This window comes from Urocitellus parryii, chromosome Y, assembly GCF_045843805.1.
Source record: "Urocitellus parryii isolate mUroPar1 chromosome Y, mUroPar1.hap1, whole genome shotgun sequence".
NCBI classification, from domain to species: Eukaryota; Metazoa; Chordata; class Mammalia; order Rodentia; family Sciuridae; genus Urocitellus; species Urocitellus parryii.
Genome location: NC_135548.1, coordinates 28433393 through 28458096, shown reverse-complemented (window position 1 = coordinate 28458096; position 24704 = coordinate 28433393). Strand labels below are relative to the sequence as shown.

Below are 24704 nucleotides of genomic sequence, written 5' to 3'. Positions count from 1 at the left end.
TGCTAATAATGTAAATAAGCTACTGTTTTTATTTACTTAATCTAATAAATCAATTTATCTCAGATTACCATTTCTTCACCATTTTTTCACAGTTACAACTGTGAGGAGACAATGATAGATTATTTAGCAGGAGCAGGGAATGGGGATGGTAATTCTCTTAATTAAAATAAACCTAGTAAATTAATGTAAATTTATTTACTTCTTTTGCACTTTTGGGGATTGAATCCAGAGCCTCATACATGCTGGGCAAGCACTGTAACACTGAGCTTTATCCCAGCAGTTTTACTTTTTATCTTGAGACAGGGTTTTGCCAAGTTGCCAAGGCTGGCCCTGAATTTGTGACCCTCTGTCTCTACTTCCCCAGTTGCTGAGATTTTAGGCATGTGCCACTGAGCCTGGGAATACCTGTCCTTTAATAGTTATTTTGTGTATAGCTTAATAAAATATCTTCTAGTTTATTCTTTTTAACAAATTGTGTAGTAATGATAAAACATAAGCCAGTGGATGAAATTCAATGTTCTCTCAATAATCATCCTTGAATTTTAGAATGTTTTAAACAATTAAATATTAGTAAGTACATGTCTCCTTCAGTAATTCACCTATGGATCACCTACTCTGAAATTCCAGGCCACATTTTGCCTGGTTTCCTTGAGTTTATGGAACTTTAACTACTTGCAATATAACAACCTAAGCAAACAATCACTGTAAAGACAAATCTTTCTCCAAACATTACTCAATATACTTCAAAAGTAGGACTTAAATATTTTTAAATGACTTATTTTTAAATTGTACCAATATTTGATATATCAGAGTCACTGAAATCGAAAGTCAAACCTGGATCTGCTCTTACTTTCTATGAAGATCAAGCATAACCTATGTACCTGTGAAAGCTGTGTATTATCAACACTGAACCTCAATTTACCAATTACCTTTGTTTAAGAAGTATATTTCACTTCATATTTATTGTTCTCCCCCAAAACAACCCAAGTTTATGGTAGCCTAGAACCACAGATTATAAGACAAAAGTTTTTGTGAAGAAGTTCTTCATTCAAGTCATTAGTGCCACAACCTGAACTAGAATGCAGATCTGATTCACAGCCCTGGCTGCCTGTCACTGTGCTCCTGAATAGGCAAAGTGAGAAACACAGATATTAATTTCAGAACTAGAAGGGAAATTGGGGATAATCTAATGGAGCAGATTTGTATGATTATTATTGTTGTTGTTATTAATTTTGAGGTAAATGCAGCATGTTTTTCAAATTAAATTTTATGTAGAAAACTGATGTAAAGAGATGGGCTTAGATTAAAGTAGGCATCTTTACAGGTATGGGCACTGTTCTTTGGCTTTCTCTTCCTCAGTGTCCCAAGATTTGTAACACTCAAGGCACAGATATTAAAAACTCAACCTAATCAAACCTCTGCTATACACTGGGAACCAACGGAGTGGAGTACTTGATTGATAAAAGAAAGTGAGCTAGTGAAAAAATAGGAATTGGAATGCAGGACTCCAACTCTGAGTTCAGAGCCCTTTCTCTTTTGTCTGTGATTACAGAGAAAATCTATACCCTACTTTTAATTCCATAAATTGTCTAATAATAAAAGCTCAACTAAATGGAGGGAAAAAAAAACCATGGACTTCACTAACATACGAAAAAGCTATTATATAAGCAAATATACTAAAATTTATAAGACTAAATTTTCTTAGTGTTTGAAGCTTTGAGTAAAACAAAATTCCACTTTAGAAGAAAACATAATAGGGAATTATAGTCTCTCTCCCTTTTCCCTAGAGCAGCTCTAAGACCACTTTTTTTAATAATATTTTTTGTAGTTGTTAATAGATCTTTATTTATTTATATGCAATGCTAAAAATTGAACCCAGTGCCAGGCAATTGTGCTACCACTGAACCCCAGCCCCACTTTTGTTTAACGTATACATATATCTGGCAATATTTTATATAAACCAAAGCATTTTATGGCAGAAATGAGAAAAAAAGAAAGCACTAATTTAAGACAAAAGAAAAAATCAGATTCAAAATCTAATTAGCAAACAACTCTTCCAAAATGCATGGCTGATATAATGATTTATTCCTATATCAGAGGACTGAGGAATATTTCACCAAGTTTCTGATCTTTTCTTTTTAAAATTCATATTTTCAAAGGAAATAAATATTCTTGATTTTACCAGGTATGATAAAAACCATACAAATTCTTACTAGCTCAAGTGTTTCATTTTATGCTAACTAAAGCACAATCTGAATAGACTTAAAACTTTAACATAAAAGAAAATGTGGGATTTTTAAATGAACAAATATAGTAATGTTTTTCCTAAACATGATTTTTTAACTCTTTGATACAAAGCAAAAAAGCTACTTTTAGGGGATTAGGTACTTATGAAAATTCAGATAATTATCAAAAGGTTGCATCCATATTTTAAGTAGGAGAATAAAGTATAGAAAAGAGACTAATTTCGGCCTTACGTCTTCCAAAATGATAAATGTTATGGGTCCTCTTTCATTCAAAAGTACATCTAAGTTTATTTACAACTTAACAATAGAAAAAAGGGAACGAATGTTTATTCTACCATGTGCTTGCATTACGTATCTTGTCTCCTTTACTCTTTGCAAGAATGCTCTGAATTATTTAATCTCCCATTTCAGAGTTATGTTAAGTGACCATGCTTCAGAAGATCCCTAGGCTGTACAACCTAAAGTTCTTTGCATTGCATTACACAGTGTATATTTACATTTCTTGCTTCAGAGAGTTTTTCTTAATTTAATAGCCTAATTTTCTAGGGTTGATTCTTTTAAATTTTTTTCATCATTATTGAAGCATAATTGACAAACAAACATAAGGGCAAATAGCAGTCATGAATTTAAGGGGTACAACTTGATATTTTGATACTATGAAATGATCAAAAACTAATTAACAAATCTACTATCTCACATGGTTACTATTTTTTCCTAATTATGTTTCGGAAAAACATTACCATATTTATTCTCTCTCTCTCTCTTTTTGTGGTGAGAATATTGAAGTTCTATCCTTTAAGCAAATTTCGAGTATACAATACTGTATATCGTCAATTGTGGTCACCAAGATCTTTTTAAAAATTTTTTTTAAATATTTATTTATTTTTTAGGTGTAGGTGGACACAATACAATGGTTTTATTTTTATGTGGTCCTGAGGATTGAACCTGGGTCCCGCCCGTACGAGGTGAGTGCTCTACCACTGAGCCACAATCCCAGTCCACTGTTAACACCATACAGATATTTATCAAAATCTATTTTGGTATTATTAGCCTTTATTTTTGCATAGTAAATAGAGCCCAGTCACCATGATCTTGAGCTCATTCATCTTGCATATGAAACTTTGTACCCTTTGAACACAACATCTCCCCGTTTTCCTTAACTCTTTTTCCTGGTTACCACAATCCTATTCTTTGTTTCTGTGGATTTGATTTTTTTAGATTCCATGTGTTAAGTGAGATCATGCAGTATTTGTTTTATTTTACTTAGAATAATGTCCTTAAGATTCTATGGTCAATTCTGAATAAAAGAATTGCATAACCCTGCAGGTAGTGTAAATACCATTTAATGGTCATCATCTTTGTTGAGATCCTATAGTGCAGTCCAAAGAATGAATGTATCACTTGTAAAGACATGTACCTTTCTCTAAAACACACTGCCTGTTTTAGCTAAAGGTTAAATAGATTACCAACACTCCAGAAGTCAGAGTAGGCAGCATATTCCTGCTCTAAAACACGTTAATGTGTTGGGAGATTTCCTGGAGAAATATTATGTTAAGGAACTGGCATTTAAGAGCTCTGTCCTTTAAATCAGATCTGAGTCTGGGCTTAGAGTCTACTACAACCTAAGCATTTAACTATGCTTTCCCTATGTCTCAATTTTTTTCACATACAAAATAATCAGGACTCCAGAGATTTACTAGGAGAATTATATGAGATAATAAAGAGTTTAACAACTTTATATTGGTTACTATCCTAAATTAAATAACTTCAGGTTAATAAAATATACATCCTTCCTTCACTTAAACTATGCAGATTCACGGATTTTCCTGAAAATCAGGAACTTAGCTCCCTGTTAACAGTATTCCCCAAATTACTTTGTGCAGATAAAGAAAGTGAAGAGGTCTTTGGAGAAAATCAAAGGGCCAATTCAAGGAAAAAAGGTTCTCACCCTGCCTTTCTTTTATTTCTTCAGAAGTTCAAAAACTACACACAAAAACTAATAATTTTACATTATAGTTCAGTTTGTTGCTGCCATTGTTTTTGTTTCGCAAGAAAGTCAATCTTTTTTTTCTTTTGAATTATAGCAAAACCATCAAACAGAACAAAAGGAGGGAGGAAATTAGCGGAGGATCAAGATTGAAAATGATCAATAAAAAGTTAAAGACACTACATAAAATATGAATATTTAAAGATGGAATTAAAATAAATTAACATGATTAATCTGTTTAATATCTCACCCTCAGTCTGTACACTTGAAATTTTAGTAAAAGTCATAAAATGGAACAGGCTAAACACAACAATATTAAAAGTAGAAGTATAGCAATAATGATTAAAAATGGAAAATATATATACACCTATTTATGTCTATTGATATGTTTTCAAGTCAACATACATAATTAATGTTTGCAAAAGCAATGCTGTGCTCAAATATGCTAGTTGAGCAAATATGTATTAAAAATATTTATGGTTAAGATAGATGAGCACTAATTACAGGTGTTCAACTGTTTTAATTATAATTTCTATCATTTTTACATCTTAAATTGACTAATATAATTTAAGATAGGTTAACTAAATTCTTTCCCTGAAAGTAATAATTACTATAACATAATACCACACTGCCTTTGACTCTAAAGAGTCAATTCCATGCATTTTATCTCACTGACCAACTGAGACAGAGATACATGGTATGTTACAGTGAATTTTGTAATACAGACATAAGAAACTGAATTAAAAGAAAAATTTTCATGTTAAATTGATAAATTACAAACCAGATCTTTTGCTTTTAAAGAGCACTAAGGGTTAGAATGCAGAAGAAAAAATTGGGACAAAATGCCTCATATACTTATTTTTAAAAAGCTGCAATACCAAATGATACAGAAATAAATAATTTGATCCTTTATTGATGATTAAGAAAATAAGATAGTAGGGACTGGGGTTGTGGCTCAGTGGTAAAGCCTCACCTAGCATATATGAGGGTTCAATCCTCAGAAGCACATAAAAATAAATTTTAAAAATAAAGGTATAAAAAATAAAAAAGAAAAAAAGGGAAAAGAATGAAAAATTCTAACCTTAAAGCAAATAGAGCCCCAACATAATAATACCATTATCACATTTAATTTCTAATTCATGTCTAACTACTCATACTAACAATGCTTGCATAATAAACTATAATTACTTCTCTTTAGTGAAGCATATAGAAAAGATAAGTTTTAACTCATTTTATCAGTTATTAAGCCAGCTAAGTTTTCATTTTAGGTATACCTAGGAGTCACTGATGTGATCTCCTCTGCAGTACAAGATTCCTTTGCTGTATCACACAAATGCTGGTTTTGCCCCCTTGAAATAACTGGTGAAGTTAGCTGAAGCTTTCTTGGACAGCCAATTCTACTGTTTTGTATTTTTCACTATAAAGTATAAACCTGCATTTCTGGAACTTCTATTTATGTTTTCCAGATCAGTCTGTTTCCTCTACCATAGAAAAGATTTTAAGTTATTTAAAGGCAAATATAATAACTTCTCTTACTCTATTAATAAGAATCATTTGTCAAATACCATTATTTTTAGAATATGCATCATTTTGATCATCTTTTATACAGTTTAGTATTTACTTTTCCACATAACCTAAAAATCACAATAATATTTTAAGTATGGCCTGCCTAGAAGAACATAACACTAATATGTATTTCTCATGAGGAAGGTACTGTTCTAGGCAATTTATATGTCTATCAGGGAACTGGTTTAATGTTAATGTTTTTATCAGTTGCTTGATCAGTATTCACTCATACTGTGCTTGCCATTAACCGAAATTTCTATAACCTCCCAGGTCTATTTCATTATGTATTTGTAGAGAACAGTTTTTCTGACCTACATACAAAGTTCTAAATTTAAGTGTTGTTGATGTTTGTGCACTAATAAAAGATATTACTTTGGCACAGTATCATCATTGGCATAGTGAATAACTGTAACATCATATCAGATATTTATCAAAAGCTATTTTGATAATTTATTAGCCTTTGTTTTTGCATAGTAAATAGAGGACTGCCATCTAAAAGGGTACCATCTAGATAGGTAGTTAAAAGTACCTTAATCTTGGAACTATTTTCTAGTGAAATTTAGACGGTGATAAGAGAGTCTTAGTATAAGATTAAACTATAATAGCAAGAAATAATAGATTAAAAGGCCTAGGTAGGTTTATTTTCTACCATTTGCAAAATAGTTTCTAGTCCCTTGAAAAATATCAGCTGATAATTCTACTCAAATACATCTTAAATTGTGAGAACTAAGATTGGTTAAAATAAATGAATGAAAGACACCTTATCAGAACAACCTATCACATATCAAGTTAGAAGTTACTGTTATGCTGAACATTCTTAGGTATATCATTTCATTAAACTCACACAAAAATTCTCCAGTAGGTAATTTCATTTGCTTCCATTTATAGGTAAAATATAGGATCATGCTCTATGGTGTTAGCTAGTACTAAACCTAAACATCAGTTCTGAAACCCAGCCCAAAGATTTTAGACAAGTTACTTAATATCTCTAAACCTGAATTTATAGCTTTTCTGGTGTATAAAATGAAGATTCCATAGAGATCCTATAGATATTAAACCAGTTAATGTGTAACAAGTAATATATCTGGTGGCACAGAAGAAGTATTTCAAATGGTAACCATGTTGAACAGAAGGAACTTTAGTCCTCACATTCTCAACCGTTTATACTATTTTACCTCAATAAGTTCACAGAGAAGTAATATCATCTCGTTACTATCAAATATATAGATTTCACTCAGTATGTTTAAATTTATGAATTTCCCCCCTCTTTTCCATAGTGTTCAGTATTTGAGAAGTTAGACAGTATATAACATTTCCGTTTTAAAAAAATATTATTCCCAAGCTTAGGAATCTTTCACAATCATTTTAGATGGTTAAAGAAAGGAAAAGATATCACAAAGATTTTCTCCAAGAATAATAAGGGATATGAACTTATTTCCATCAAATGCAAGTTCTATATTTTAAAAATACACAAAAACAAATCATTTGGATGGTGAGTTCTGAGAGATGAAGTCTATATCGTTATTTTTAGAGTGAAGCTTATTAAGGCTCAATGAGAAGTCAAAAAGACAGAAATTCATAGTTTTCAAACAGTTTATAAACTTCTTTGTTCAGAGTATAAAATGTATACTATGTTAAATTTCACTTTCATTGCTTTTGAAGAAAGGCATGACAGTCTTTTAAAAACTGCACTTAAGTAGGAGGAAAAGTTTGTCTAGGGTTAAACACTAATTTATGCAAAACCCAGGTTTTGACAGGACTCCTGTCAATGTCAAATAGCAGGTGCACTTTTTGTAGGACTGGCAGAAAAGCCTTGTATCAGAGCTAAAATGAAGTTGCTGATTTATGAAGGCTGTTAAAAACCATAAAATTTTGAAAGCATGGAATAAAATAGTTTCCATAAAGAAAAAAAAATAGAAATCAATATAACTTTGCAGCAAATATCATTAGCTTAAGGGACCATGATTCAATCATTTTCTGAAAAAAATTCGTTTACTTTAAAAAATGTGGATTTTATATTAGAGCTATATTTTAAGAGTAAATATAAAAATTCATTTTATTAATAACATTCGAGCAGAAAATAAAATTTTAACAAAAAAAAATGAAAGAAAAGAAATTAGCTTGAAGAAAAGGAGGGTAGGAAGAACCAGTGAGGGTTTCCTTCCAAGGTAAGTAATTCAGGATGGATATACAAGTTCTAATTTCAATTTGTACCTGCTTCTGCAATTCAGGGTCAAAAATCATCACTTTTCAGATATTACCAATAAATGAGGATACTCTTTCCAAAGCCTTAAAGGAAACCTAAAGAAATGAAACTAACACTGATTCAGAACCCACATGCCTGACATTTTAATCATCCTGCGACCTAACAAAATATTTATTGAGCAGTTTCTGTGTTCCTCACAACCACCCTATGAGGTTACTGTTATTTTTCAGAGGAGAAAATATAACCGAGGTTAAAAAAGATTATATATACCTAGGTTATGCTGGACTCTAAAGTTCATGCTCTCTCAACATATTACAGTAGATGCAGAGGCTAAAGGATAAAATTAGGCTAATTATGTAATAAAACTTTTATGAAGTTAATATGAATAAATATCAAGTGCTTTCCATTTAACATTTTAAATATATAATGAAAGCAATGAATTAAGGTAAATACAGAGCTTAGAACTAATTTCTGGTACAAAAACTAAAGAATACAATAAAGTGAGATATCAGTTCCCAAATGTAAATTTCTATTCTTTATAATGCCAGATGCAACATAAAATGGTTTTCTTTTATTGGTTTGAGTCAAGCTATTTAAACATTTTATCCTAGTGAGTTATAGAGGCAAAGAACCTAGCACACAATGCCAAACTAGCTCTTATGTGGCACCTTATACTTACAAAATGACTTTGCAATGTGTTGGTATTCATGCTCATTTTTCTTTCAGTGAAGAAAGGAGGCATTTTTTTAAAAACTGAGAGAAATCCAACCAGCTTATCAAATACAGAAACCATCTTTATAAAACTCATTCAAGTTAAAATTTTCCCCCCTCCCTTTGTATCTACAGATATAGATTATTATCTTTTCCAAGAACATGACTACTTGAGAAGGAAAGTATAATAAAGCACTAAAATTCACCAAATATTTTCAAATTCTTGACATTAACATTATTCATTTGAATACATTTATCCACAGAAATTTAGATAAATACAAATTATTATTTTGTACACTTAGCAAATTTGTACATTTACTTGAGAATTTGTCAGTAACATACTTTAAAAATAAGGGGTGTTCATCAATTTCATAAATCCCCTAGTAATATTTCTCTGTTTCAAGAGTTATAACATTCATAGTATGAACTGTGAGACAGGTTATTTTTCTAAACTCTCTGTAGTTTTAGAGATCCTAAGTTGTTTTGGGTTCTTTTTTAGAAATTTTACCAATATTTTGGGATGGTAGCAATTAGAGATTAAGTGTCTATGATAATAGAATTGTGCCCTCCAATGACACAGATTACTCTATGGTAGTTTACAGACTTCTTTTTGATCATAAGAACATCTATTCTTAATAGGATTATGTAGTTTCCTATTTGGATTCCGTTTTTAAATTTCATTGCTAGTGATGGACAACACTTTACAGCTGTCATACAAAAATTATGATGAGCACTAAAACATTTTTCTCATTTGAAAGTGATAGGAAAATCTCTCTCCATGAGTGTTGATAATAGATGAATAGGTCAGTAGATTAGGTTAAACCTTATGAAATTAAACAGTGTCTTAAAAAATAATTTCCTGCCTTATTTTCTTGCTCTCTTTACTGAGATAAATCCCTCAAAGGAACAATTTAGCAAATACCACAAATTTTCAAACACTAGTATGTTTCACATGTGTGTGCATAAGTGCATGCACATGTATACACACATTGTGTCTTGCTTTGCTCAGGTACCTGGATAACATTTTTATTTGTTGAATATATTCATACCTGGCATAAAGATGAACTCAAGATGACGTGAAACTTTGTTAACATTCCTGGGATTATATTGCCATATAACCAAGAGCCTAAAATCTGCTTCACAGGACATTTTCCAATACTGAATTTTGCTGATTTCCAAGGGTCACAATATTATTACTAGATAGACTCTCAAACATCAACTTCCTCATGAGACCCCTCTACTGATAATTGGTTGAATGGTTACCTGTTAGCTTGGGCTTAATAAACCCAGAAGGGTTATATCACTTGTGGATCAAATACTTTCCTTATGTTACTAAAAGACTAGAAACTGAGAATGAACGGTCATAAAATAATTCTTGTTCATTTTACTTGCTTCTGAATTTTTTAATTGAAAGTATATTAAAAAGTTTATAAAACTGAATTTATACATACTGGGGCTACATTATCACTTAAAATCAACTACAATGTTGAATATATTCTCATATAAGACTGAATTATTTTTATTCACTTACTATAAAGGCTTCCCATATATTAAAGTCTTTATAATGATCTTTTATGATAAATGTATAATATTTCAGATAGATGATATTTTACCATTCTCTTACTATGGACATTTAGGTCGATTCTAGTTTTCTTTTTTTTTGCTATTATGAAAATGTTGTAATAATAATCTCCCAGCAATTAACTCTTTTTCTTTTTCTATACTTCAGGGGGAGACATTAACAACAGTAGAAATACTGGATTCAAATTTATGAACACTTTTAAGTCTTGGGAGAAAAGAAAAAAAATCAAAAGAATCATAACACTTCGCACTGCTATTAGCAATGTATAAGAGTACCCATATTACTGCATCCCTGCCAGCATGAGTGTTATCATTTACTTTCCCCCCATTAATTAATAATCTTAAAACTATACTAATTGTTTCAATTTGTAGTTTATTACGTCCAGAAGTCAGGATTTCTCTTTAATTTTTAGTCAAAAAAAGATGACACTGCTACTTCAGCAAGAAACCATATTGAGCATAAGTCAATGGTTTGAGGCTAAAAAAAATAAAAGCCTTAATAAAGTTAATCATGACACGAGTAACTGTTATTGTGCCACACAGTAATTAGTCATTAATATGGCAAGCAGTTCCTATAAGTGGCTGTTATCACTATTATTTACAGATAGCCAAACTAAGCATTCTTAGATGGGGGTGGGGAGAGGATTGACCAAGCTCTTAGTACTCATAAGGATTCCTTGATTTGAAGTCAGATGTGATCCAGAAGGCAAATTCTACTTTTACCTCAGCAATATGCACCCTCCATAAACTGAGTGCTTTCTAAAGACAGCACTGTAAATTAAGTTTGGCTGAAAGTGGGCCAGCATTTATTTTACTGAGAACAGGCATATCAGATGTTACTCAACTGACCAAAGAAATGGCCATCAAGCCCCTTATTTCTTCTACAATTATTCCTCAAGTTAAGAATCTAGATTTCCAGTGAGACCTCAGAAGAACTTTAAATTTGGAACTATTTCCATCTCCTTTCTCACAGAGAAGATGAAAGAACTAGAGGCACATTTATATTCTAGTTTCCCAGTTAACCTTACTAACAAACAACAGGAGCAAGCTAGGAAACAGGACTTTAAGGACTTCACTGTGCCAAAATCTTTTTTCCCAACACTGACTGAATTTTCATAAATTAGAAATGTATTCTTTGATGTTTCTAAGCACAGAATTCTGGGAAGATTAAAGAAGGGTAATAGAGTAGGAAGGGTAAGAAGGGATAACAGTAGTCTACACACTATAGTGAAGATTAATCAATCTGGTTTTAAATTCATAAGAGTACAGAACTCTGAAGCATGCAGAGGATAGAAATAACAGTTCTCATATGTAGAGAATATAAGGAGAAGCAAAAGGAGTACAATCAGCCTGGGGTGCTATACAAATGCAAAGCTGAGACCACTAGACAACAGAAGAAAAGGGGAGGAGGCCAAGCCTGTAATAAAAATTTATGTTTTTGTAGATGTTGAGAGGTTACAAATCACATTTACCTCGATTGTATTACTTAATCCTCATAAGAACCTGTACTGCTACTGAGACCCAGAGATGTTAAGGAACTTACCCAAAGTCACATAGGTAGTAAGTAGCAGAGCCGGGACTCGAACCCAGGTCTTCTGATTCCTCCTGTGCATCTCCAGCTCCCCTGGAGCTGAAGCAGGGCAAAAAGGGAGGTGGAAGTAATTTGCCCAAAACCAGCCTTGCCCTCTCCCCAAGGAAGAGCAAAAAACATTTAATTCTCTCAGTGACCCTTTTCACCAAATTCTTTCAGGATAAAGCACACAAGAATCTGAAAATATTTCTCAGCCTTGGGTTCATGTATGGCAATGAATGTAAATGACATTAGAAATTATTTTTGGCTATACTTTGCCATTTATGTGCAATTGATTAGAATATCAAAGTATAGTAATCCTCTTTTCAGAAAGTAAAAATATTTAATAATTATTCTTTAAAGAAGTTTACTTATGATTTTTGTTTGACATTTTCAGTTAAACTTTTTAATTGCAATATTATAAAAATTATTTTGAAAAGTGCTGAAGAACCAGACATCCATCAACTTTTAATCTACTCTGTGGCTACATTTTTACCTATCTTAATCATCTTCCCTCAATGATTATTGTCAGTAAGACACTTATAATCATTCAAATGGAAAAAAAAATTCACAGTTGTCTTTTCATAACCAACTTTGAGTATTTTCAACAAGCAGCAATGTATATGCATCATCTTCTAGAGATATAAATCTCATATTCTTTTCAAAATTATGACTAGAATACTTTTAATGTAGACTTTCTTAATTTTCTATAACAAAATTTAGACTCTCTAGTTTTTAGTCTACAGATTTCTTAATTTTTCTTACAGGAATTATATGTTTTAATTTCTCATCCTATTTAAACTTTAATGAGTTTTAAATACAGACAATGAAGAAATTTATTTCCTTTACTAATTTTCTAAGAATACAATTCAAATGAACTATGACCAATTAATCAATTGTAGATGTTTTTAATAAGAAGCCCCAATGTACTTCAGCCTCTATTTTTCCATTTCTGAGAACAACTATCAGTAGGGTCAAGTGCAAAATTAGCAGTTATACAAGTTAGGGAATACAAATTAACCAGAAATATCAAGGTATTTGTGAACTTTGAAAGATACTCCAACTGTTCTTCACTTAAGCATCAGTCCTATCTAGATTGTAATATTTCCAACCCAATATTTAAAAGTAATCTGACACCTTTAAGATAAATAAGGTGGCAAACATTAACAAACCAAAATAAAATAAATGAAGAAGATGAGGAGGAAGAGTCTGGATAAGGAGTGAGAGGTAGAGATGTGGAGTAAAGAAAAGGAAATAAAGGGTAACCTAAAAGACCTAAGAAATTTAAAGTAAGAATTAATTAATTCTCTCTCTCTCTCTCTTTCCCTTTAAGATTTCAGTTTCATATTTTAAAAAAATCTGATCAAGTCTAATATTCTTTTGGGTACAGACAACCAATTTCAGGATTTCTTGATATATGAAGATTTCACACCATCTGGTTACCTTATGAAAAAAAAGTACATTAGTATACTTTGTCCATGTTATTGTAAACCTTATTCATGTCTTTTCATAATAAAATGCTCATTGTGTTATACTAAATTATCCACTTAATGTTACCAAAAAATAATCACCAACACTTAAAAAATTACAGGTACATACATTTTAGAATTTGAACCAGAATTAAAAGTGATTTCTAATATCTTGCTTTGTATAATAAGCTGTTTGTTAATCTTGATCAAGAGAGTTGACCCTAATTTCCTAATTACACAATCTGAGAGAAGCAAGCATATTTATTTAACTTGACAAAAAATGCCAATAAAGGTGTGTTAAAGTTAATAGAGTTTTGGAAGCCAGTGTTAGGCTTCCAAAATTAATTTCTTCATGGTATTCCAGTCACTTAACATACATAACAAAATTGTAACCAGGAACAAAGACAGCAATGATTCAAAGATGGCACCATTTCAGTCTGATGGCAGCCTTATCAATATTTACTAAGTGGTTTCTGGAGGAAAGGAAATGCATCTTATACTTATATCTTTTTAGTCTTTTACACATACACAGTGAGATCTGTTTTCCAAAGACTTTTTGGTACAAAAAAGAAATTAAGGAATATTTGGTTTAAAAAAAAAGAAAAGAAAAATTAACCAGGCTTGTCATTTTTTAATATAATCAAGGTGATCACCAGGACTACACCAATTATTCAATAAATAATTAAATAATTGCTGCCCTCCTTCCACTGTTTCATCTAACAACAGTAGTTCATGGACTAACTTAAAATTCTGATGCCATCAACTTGTAGTATACATCTACTTATTATTCATATAATTCCTTAGCATTCCTACAGTTAATATGCAACAGTAAATTCTTCCTTAACTTATAAATAAGTGCCTAAAAGAGGATATAACTTGAATAAGGATATTTTTTCTTCCAGATCTCTCAAGTGAGCTCTGGCATCAGATCCAAGATTATCAGTTCATCTGATTTAACAAATGAAATCAATAAAATAAAAACAGGAGACCTAGAGTAGTTAGAAGAATTAGTTTCCCAGGAGGCTTTGAAGAACAAGCTTTTAAATACATAAAACAATAATATATAAAGGCCTAAGGCAATTCACTGGTGCATTATTAAAAGAATAATACAAATGTTAGTACAAAGCAAACACATTGGTCTTTATAAGTCCTCTTCTCCATTTAAGAATATCCACACACTCAGTGGAATTAACTTACTTGGACACTTTTTTTTTTTTTTACTTAATAGTCAATGCCAGTTTAATGAAAAACAGGAGATTGGGGAAGAGGGCTTTATATTTCACCTTAGACTAGGTGAAAAACTCCAAAGAAAAAAATCCAAAAAAATGATGAAATACCGTACTGATAGAAAATGTAAACATCATGTGTGTTATTAGGTGAGAATAATAGGAAAAGACAATAATATTATGAAAGCTACAAAAGGCGTTTTCACAAATGGCAATTTCTGAATGTTATACAAAAGATAGTGAATTGTGTATAATTACATGTACAATAAAATATTTTATGAAATTAAATCCTACTGTAACAGCAGAAAGATTTAAAAGGGCATAAAATTTCAGAAAAATATTTTGCTCCCTAGTCATAGAAAATCTTGAAATGTTTGTTGTTTGAGGAGAAGTTGTTCTGTATACATTTAGTCTTCATTTAAAACAAAAATACATTATAGGGGCTGTAGCTCAGTGGCAAAGCACTTGCCTAGCATGCATGAGGCACTGGATTCAATCCTTAGCACCACATAAAAATTAACAAATAAAATATAGGCATTCTGTCCATCTACAACTACAAAAATATACATTATAAGAGGTTTGGAAAATGTATAACAATAAATTTTAAGGATAAATATTTCTCATTTTTTAGATGGGAGATTTAAAAACCATCAAGTTAAGAAAATAGTTAAGATATTTATTAACTTGTTAGTGACTCAAATAAGTCCTGTAATCAAAAAGGACTTACTTAACACAGCATTTTCCAAATCTGTTTAAGTATAAAACAGAACTCATGTTCTTAGAACATACTTTAGAAAACTAAATGGATGAGGTGAGAAGAAAAACATATCCCTCAAAAAATGACTTCAGTATTTTTATGATGCTCTAAGCTGCAAATTAAAAACTTCTTCATTATGTTTACTCTTAATAAATTATGAGTTTTTTTAAAAAGCAAATAAAATGTACTCACTGTTGCAGTATTTCCTTTCCCTTCTGAATGGAGCTCTCAGCCAATGACAGGCCACTAAGGGACTTATTTCAAGCCAAGGTGTAAAACTCCTGCCAGTAGTTCCCAAGCTTAATGGAACTGGAAGCTCTATAATACCAAAGTATTTCTCACAAGGAGATAGATAAATTCTGCTATTTTTGCTAGAAGTTTAACAGTAAAACCTATTGGATATGATTCTAGAATAGACAGCATAGATCCAGTAAAGTTCAGAAAATTAGGATCAGTAGGAAGACTATTTTTATTTGTACAAAAAGATACCAGAAGTTAAAAAAAATTAAATAAAGGACACAATGTTTAAGAAACTGAATGAAAACTAAGGGAAATGACTAATAAATAAGATGGTAAAAGTTAAGTATAGAGAAAAAAGTTAAGTATACAGAGAAAGAGCATTAAATAGAGATACACAGATGACTGTGTAAGATTAAAAAGAGAATGGGTAACTGATAACTCATTATGGTATGCAATCAAATATGCATCATAAGTCAACTTTTAGTCCAAATCGTTGAGGTACACCATCACTGACTTTAGAAGACACAGAACCACACTGAGGGAGATCCCACTGAAAGGAAATGATCTATAGTTCGATAATCAACATTGTTTTACTGGTATTCTAGATGCAGATGAAAAAGTCTCAGAAATTTACCAGAAACTAAAACAGAATTTCATTTTTTCTTTAATTCAAGAAGGATGCCTTTTAAGATTTACAAATGTAAGGCTGACATCTTTGGGAACATAGAAATAAAACAAAATATCCTTATAATGCATTGATTTCATTACTATTTCCCTGTGCAATGAGCATATTAGCAAGTCCTCCATCTAGAAATGGTAAAATTCAAAGGAGTTGGAAAATATAGTTTTAAAATTCCCTTTAAGTTAAATAAATGAAAAGACAAAATTTGTATTTAGAAGTGAACAACCCTGGGTTTACTGAATCAAAAAAGTATGAGGAGAAAATAACTGCACCTGACAATTCCAACCCCCTTCAGCGGTGGCTCTCACCCATAAAAGCCCCATTCAGATTACTTCAAAGGACAAAATTAAAATTATATAATAGTCAGTATAAAGGTAAAGCATCATGAATTTACTTCTTAATTAACCAACACAACATATTCACAAGTCCATGCCATTAATAAAAGGGAGACTCAGATGATAAAAGATTAAAGTATCATCTCATACTATTATAATTCATGTGTATAACAAAAGAATGCTATATATTTTTCAAATAATTATGCTAACCTGACAGAGAAAATGACTAAAATTTAAGTAATTTGAGGATTAACTTGCTTTACAAACTTTAAAGTTAGAAACCTCAAGAATATCATTAACTAAAAAGAAAAATGTCTTAGGTAATACCCTGATATGTTACTTTACTGTGGGAGTTACTTTGTCTTCAGAAAGAGAAAAAAAAATTATATATATACATATACATATATATATGTGTGTGTATATATTATATATATATATATATACATGTATGTGTATATATGTATGTATATATGTAAAAATATATGTGTGTGTATATATATATATATATATATATATATATATATATATAATATGTACTTTTATTGATCAATAAAGAAAAATCAGTTTACCCAGAAACCATTTAAAAAAGCTTTTACATAGTTTGAAAAGATTACATTATATTAAAATTTAAACATACTTTTGTACACATTCTTAAAATAGTATATTACTTTTAACATTAATTTAAAAGATGAAATAAATTATCTCTATTGAATAGTATAGCTAGATCAAAACTAAATCTCAAGATTTTCATAATTTTCCATTAGGTTTAGCTGTTACAATCTGAATTTGACTTTTAAGGGTCAGAAATGAACAATTTTTAAAGTGACATACTTAAGCAAATGGAGTATACTTAAGAATAAATCATCTCCTCTCTATGCCAACAGATTTTGTATCTTCAGTAAATTGGTTTTATATAATCAACAATCTACTGTAGGAATTTCAAAAGGTTGAGTAATAGATGAAGAAGAAATAAAGTTTGTCTAATACAAGCAAAGATTATTAAAATGAAGCCTAAAGATACTACAAGTTGAATTGGGGCACAGGTCAGTGGTAGAGCATGTGCTTATTAGCATGAACAAGGCTGTGGATTGAATCCCCAGTAAAAGAAAGATACTGACACAAGTTATCAAGTTCCACAGCCTATAATTTGAAAATTATGTTCTTAAATGGGTTAAATTAACCATGTACCTTGCCTTGATTTACTGTTTACTTTGCAAAAGAAAATGGGTATTGCCTATTTCCCAAAATATGTATAGTGGAAGCCAACATATATTTTAGTGACTTTAACCAAACTATGTGTTTAGTGAAAAAATGTAATTATGCTAGATTATTTGTATTACTTTAAGAATTTATCAGCAAGAATAAAAAACTTTATAGATTGGATCAACTAAGTATTTGCACTTTTTATTAAATACTAATTGGCAGAAATTCATTGTTACATAATTCTGATATTCCTCTGAAATTAATGTTTTGTATAACAACTGTCTTCTTTTTAAAATCCACTATATTTTTCAATATCAAAATCAAACTACTTATAACCTAATTTATCATTAAGTCACTGAAATTGTTAACAGGATACATTCTAGTAATAATTAAGCTTTGTTTTAAATTATTTAATTTACATATCCCAATTCTTCATTTTTCTTCTCATTTAAATAGGTTAGAATAATCTATGGGTTTTTGTGAATGTTATTTGAATTTAAAAAGGTGACTTTCAAATGTGCTTTCCAAGATGCCATTATTAAAAATAAAGAAAGAAATAAAGAACAACAAAAACTATGTGCAGTTACTTCAAAACTAAAACTTGAGATTGATAGTTCCTAAGTATGCTAAGTTGGAAAGTATACACATTGTAATTACTATAAAAAACAGAGCTGAATTCATCTAAAAACAAATTTTACTTTTTAAATATGTGAAATAAAGCTGGGCACAATGTCATGTGCCTGTAGTCTAGCTACTTGTGAGGCTTAAGCAGGAAGATCACCTGAGCCCAGGAGTTCAAGGCCAGCTTAGCAACAAGCCACGCCTGTCTTTAAAAATAATAATAAAAAAGTAAAAGAACATAAACAAGATTTATTGCTATACTTTCTTCCATAAAAATTTCATCTTCAAACTAAGGTAGAATAAAGATCTATATATTACTTAAACTAAAACTTCAGTTAATAAAAGAGTATTTTCTCTACTATTATTTTGTTTTAAAGTTTCAAAACACAAGAAGATCCTGATGAGACACTGAAGTGTTTCATATAGTAAAAATTATAACTTTCTTACTTTTGTGCAGAGACCAGGTGTATTTTGTGGTTTTTATATATACCTCTCACTTAAGTGATGCCTGGCATCTAACAGATGTGCACAGAATATGTTGAATAGATACATATTTTACAGAAAAACACTTAGAATAATCACCTGAAAGACAATAACCATCTACCTATCAAACATTACCTACACAATCATAATTTTTCTGGTTAAAACAGTAGGTGAACAGTGATCATTTCCTGATAGCAAGAAGCAGATACTGAAAACTTTGAAAAGCTTAGATACCATCATGTTCTAAAACACTGCTTAGGACATAAAAGTTTCAGTAGAATCCAGGTCCTGAATGTATGTGGAAAATCAGAACTCAACAGCATCCTCCCAGGTTTAGAAGAACAATTCAGTAGCAACAGCACCCAAAACACACAAAAGGACTGTCAGAGCAGCAGTCTGAGCAGTAGTGCCAAGGTATTTTACAGTGCTTCCAAATTTCCTGGGGCATCTGTTTACTGGTTTTCTATTAATAGTTTTAGAATTACAAGAAGCCAGTTGGGAAAGGGCCATAATATTTTCTCATACAGTAGTTAAAAATCTAAAATAATACTGTTTCTCCATGTATTTCATAAACAATACATGAGACTCCATTATGTTTCATTTGCTTTGCTAGCATATGGAAAAACCTACAATGGTGCAAAGACTCAATCTTTACAAAACAAAAGCCAGAAAAAAAGTTAAAGCATTTACCCAATTCACAATGAGCTGTAAATTCCACATTACATGTGATAATTAGAAAGTTCACTACAATAAAGGAAAGAAGACAGAATGTTTTATGGTAGCCAAAAGAACCAGGTGAAATCTAGCTAGAGCAATAACAACAAAGCCAAAATTGAGCATGACTTACCAAAAAGTTCAGTCAATCATTTTGGAAGAAATAAAGTCTTTAATAATATTTAGAACATATATTTGGCCATTTAAAATATCATCCCTGAGTATGTTCTGGAACTAAAAAGGTATCTCCAGAGAAAAAAGGGAAATAAATAATTGGCCTATAGACATATGTAAGGCGAAAAAATTCCTAAATCTCATGAGAAAAACATTAACACTTAGATTTAAAGTATTTACTTGATTTTTATTTTAATTTTTCATACAATAGACTGTTACCTTAGTCATTGAGTCTCTTAATATTTCATGCATTTTATTTAATGCTTGATCCTTAAAACTCTAAGAAACAATACAAGCAACTGACTTCTGTAAAGGCTTTTGGCTTAAATGCAGGTTTTTTTTTCCTTTTCTCTCTCTCTCATTTTTTTTTTTTTTTTTGCAAACTACTTAAAAGGTCTTCACTTACACTGGGGAAAACTGAAAACTTAAGAGGTTATCTAAAATCGTGTGCCAATAACAAACATAAATCTTAATAAAAGATACATTATCATTTCACAATAAAAATACTAATGCACATTTGTAGTGCAAGAGTTAAAAAATTAAAAATTCCACAATCCACAGTGTAAATGAATAATTGTGCTAAGGACTTGAACAACTTCCTTGCACCTTTGCAGCCCTTTAGTTTTACTAGTATGACTTATCAATTAGTGTTATCTTCTTATTGGTACAGTGAATGCCATTCTTTTTGATAATTAGATACATATTTGATTAATTTAAACCATGTTATAGTCTCTAGTCACAAAAAGAAAAAGTGCTCACAGTCCACAACATTAACACTGTTGGCAGCTAAGAGAATCACACACTAACTTTACATTACATGTACTAACATTCACATAGATTATATTTCTGCAGGGGCTTTTATGTATATGTACACATACACACACACATATATATATTTTAATGGTGAATAATGAAGAAATATTAAATTAGTGGCCTTTATATTTCAAGAAGGAGAGGTTTCTCTCAACCAAGGTAATTATTCACTCAAATAAAAAAATATTCATTTTTGCAAAATTATAAACCATTAAGAATCATTTGATTATGTATAAATAGAATTAAAGAAATACTAACACTTCCAAAATATTTAATGATTTATCCTGATACTTTTTGAAAAATATTTTAAGTACCTTATAAAAGACTTCTAAATAAAATACAGGAAAAGAAAATGAGTTTAAAAATAGCAAACTAAATCATAGATGAGTATTCACAAATGGGTAAGCAAAAAAAAGGAAGTATAGTTGTTCAGCATAGAATCATTACATGGGCTATGACATCTGATAAAAATATATTCTCCAGCTAAGTTTGCATAGATTTAAAATCAAGGATAAGGCAATGAAAACTATTAAGGTGGGAAAAGGAAAAGTCTCTGACTATAAAAAGCTCTGAACAGAAGAGGTACAGTAAGGAATAACGAATGTGATCCTTATCACCTTGGAACTTTAAAAGAAAGGTGAGAAGAAGCAAGGTAAGAAAACTAAATTTTCTTTAAGAAGAAAAGAATTAAATTCTGACTAAGTGTATATTTAAAAAAAAAAAGCTAAATAACATAAGAATTCTATTTCTGATTCTTTATTAAGGCTAAAACCTATTAGGAGTATATAGAGAATAGCAAACCAGAACTTAATGTCTAGAAATATAGATAAATAAATAATTACTTTCATCATCAAAACTAGATTAAGTATATTAATGGGAAAAATAGAATGAAAATATTTACAATGATAACAACAAGAGTAAATATATGGTTAAATCAAATATCTCCAAGAAAAGAAAAGCATAAATTATATATTGATGGTATTTCAGTCTTTTAGAAGAAAAGCAGTTAAACTTTAAAAAATGAGAGCAAGAAAAAGTATCTCTTAAGTAAACATGTAAACCATTAGTAATGTCAAATTGTAAAATATAAGATGATAAATCATCTAGAAAATGATTTTTTTTTTAGGAAAAAAAAAAGGCAGAAAATAAAGATCCATGGCTCCTAACATGGATTATTGCTATTAGGTTCCATGTTGTTGTTTTATTTATATTTGAGGGTAGAGGAACCAGTAAAGATACAAAAGAAAACTTTAAAAAATCAAAACTAAAATCAGCTCATGAGAGAACAATGTATGCTTCAAGGATAAAGGCTACTTGCTAAATATAATTTTCTGGCAAATTTTGGTATTTTAGGGAAATAGGAAGAAATTAGGCTTACAATAATAAATGTATTTACAACTATCCACAGGGAGATGTGAGAAAAATAAGAAAAATTTTATTAAACTAATTCTAAGATTTCTTATGCCCAGGTTTTTGACCAAGTGTGGCTGAGAAACTATACAAAATCATGAGTTCTATATAAAATGGACTCTAAATGAGGCCAGTAAGCTCTAAATTATATCATCAAAGTTATCACACAGATTTGACAAACATTTGGCAATAAAACTAATCAAATAATTATTAAACAGATATTTATTGTTAATCTGTACATATATTTGTGTGTATGTGTGTGAGGGGGGGCAAATGCAGTGTGAATTCAAATATAATTTAAAGTATTTTTTAAAAATTTTACATGTAACTAGAAGAATAAGCAATATACATGTATCCAACAGAGATTTAACTATTACAACTGCTGGACATAGTTTAGTAAGATTTAAAATAACAATATGGGAAAAAAACAAAATATGCATAAAAACCCATTTTACAAATATAAATTTTTGGCAAACATGTAAATAAGGGTACCTATTTCCAAAGTAATAAAACAGCACATTATATAAGAAAAGTAATTCCAATGCAATCATTTTTATTTTAGTTCAGAATAATTATTAAATTAAAATCTTATTTTGGGGTAGCCAGTTTTAAACAAATTCAAAATATTTTTCCATTTGCAAATTTTGTATGACTATAACTAATGTCTTAGAGCTATATGTTTTCTTCAAAATAGATTATGCCTTTGTACAGAATTTGGATCACGTACCCATGCCTCTGTCTGAATGGGCTTGATATTGCTTAGTAGCACCTCTTCGTAGTTTCCATAATCAACGAATTTAACAACTGCTGTCATACCAGAAGAATGGAGGGCTTCAACTTCTGCTCGGTAAAACTGAGAAGGGAAAAAGGAATTTTAAGTATGACAATCAATGCTATCCTCCAAGGCAATGTTAATGGAAATACGAATTTCCAAGGTGTATCACTATAACAATGCATAATGTAGTTTTTTTTTTTTTGCTATTTAAGTTTATTTAACAAAAAGTTTAATATAAAAATGTATTTGGCCCTATTTTTATGCCTTCTAGAGATGGTCTGTTTAACTAGACAATGCATAATATTTTTAAGAAAGAAACCCTACCATTAGTTCACCCTCTAATACTGATAAGGTAATACATAGATACAAATCAGAATATATTAACAAGCAATTTATTTTAAAAAAAGAAATATATAACAAAAATAAATTACAAAGAAAAAAGGTCATTGCTTCTTTATCACAAATGGCTGGAGTAAGGTAAGGATATTGAGTAAGGAGTAAGCACTTCAGTCAAATCTGGGATTTGTGGAGTTTGAAATAATCTATCCTGGTGTAATTTGCCTCTGAGAACCTCATGCATATTACAGACTTGTAAGCAACTTATTTACATAATAATTACAATTAAAAATTTGTTATGATATTTGAGAGTAGGTCATATGATAGAGTACTTCTTCAATATAGATCAATACATTCAAGACCCAAATTATAGGTCTGAAAGTTGTTTAGTGAATGTGAAATAAATATAAAAAATAATTTGCTCTTAGAGAACATTTTCTTCAAGGTAGGATAGCTGGATGCTTGACTGTAACAATATATCTACTAACAGTATCTCTTCAAAAGTTCACCAGAATAAAGGCAATAAAAATTCACATTCTCTACATCCTTCAAAAAAAATCTTATTACCCCAAGAATATAAGGAAATAATTGTTTTTTAGCTATATTTAACTAGTGTATTTTGTACTACAAAACTGTTCAGTGAATCCATGGTTTTCCTTCCCAGGTCTGGTTGTTGCAGGTTTAGTCACCATGTTGGGACTCTGTCTTAAGATCTTGTCTTGGGTATACATAACACTTTCTCACTTCCTCCTTTATTTTTTAGCCTCACATTCTTGTGTTCTGTGAATTGTGCTGCATACATGCTTCAATTATGAACTTCTGAAGTTATGTGTCAGTTCAAAGAAGTTCAACAGACATAGGAAGACAAATAAGTTGATACTCTTATGAACTTAGGACGTGTATACCACTTATCTGGTTTGTATTTTCAGCTCGTGACATAGAGGTGAGTTTTTAAAAGGCCTCATTTAAGAAACTCTTCCCACCCCAAATAAAGTCAAATCTTTAATACAAAAATACCTTATAGTTTAAGAAAAATGATTCATACTAAAAACCCCACTTCTATATAAGTATTATAATACAGGTGTAGAGATGTGGCACTAAAACTGAGGAGCTTAGGAAAAACTTCCTGAGGTAGATGGAATGGGTTCAAGGGTGAAGAGCATTTAGTCAAATAAAGAGCAGTGACAGGTATTCCAGGGGAAGTTACAAAGACATAAAACATGAAGCTGAGTGTAAAAAACTAAAAACAGTTTTAAATTAATTATGATGTGAGAAGGTGGTTAAGCCAACAAGAAATGCAGGATAAGTATGTAAGGATCAGATAATGGAAGGTCTGTATTCATGCTCAAGTCTGTATTTCATCAGCAGGTAAAAGATTTTAAGGAAAAACAATAGCATGTTCTAAGAGAAGAATCACAATGGTGACACTATTAATGACAAATTTAAGAATAATGGGGTTTAAGGCAAGGAAACCAATTTGAAAGCTGTTAAAATATTCCAGGTCAGAGGGGAGAAAGAGCTGAACTAGTCTGGCAGTCTCAATGAAGAAGGAGAACTGCCCACCAATTCTCAGATCCTTCTTTGGAAACAATGCTAGAA

At 30.5% G+C, this 24704-nt stretch overlaps 1 pseudogene; it reads right to left on the bottom strand.

Moving 5' to 3' along the window:
* Positions 1–24704, bottom strand: part of LOC144251071 (tudor domain-containing protein 3-like) — a 125881-nt pseudogene that overhangs the window by 11387 nt on the left and 89790 nt on the right.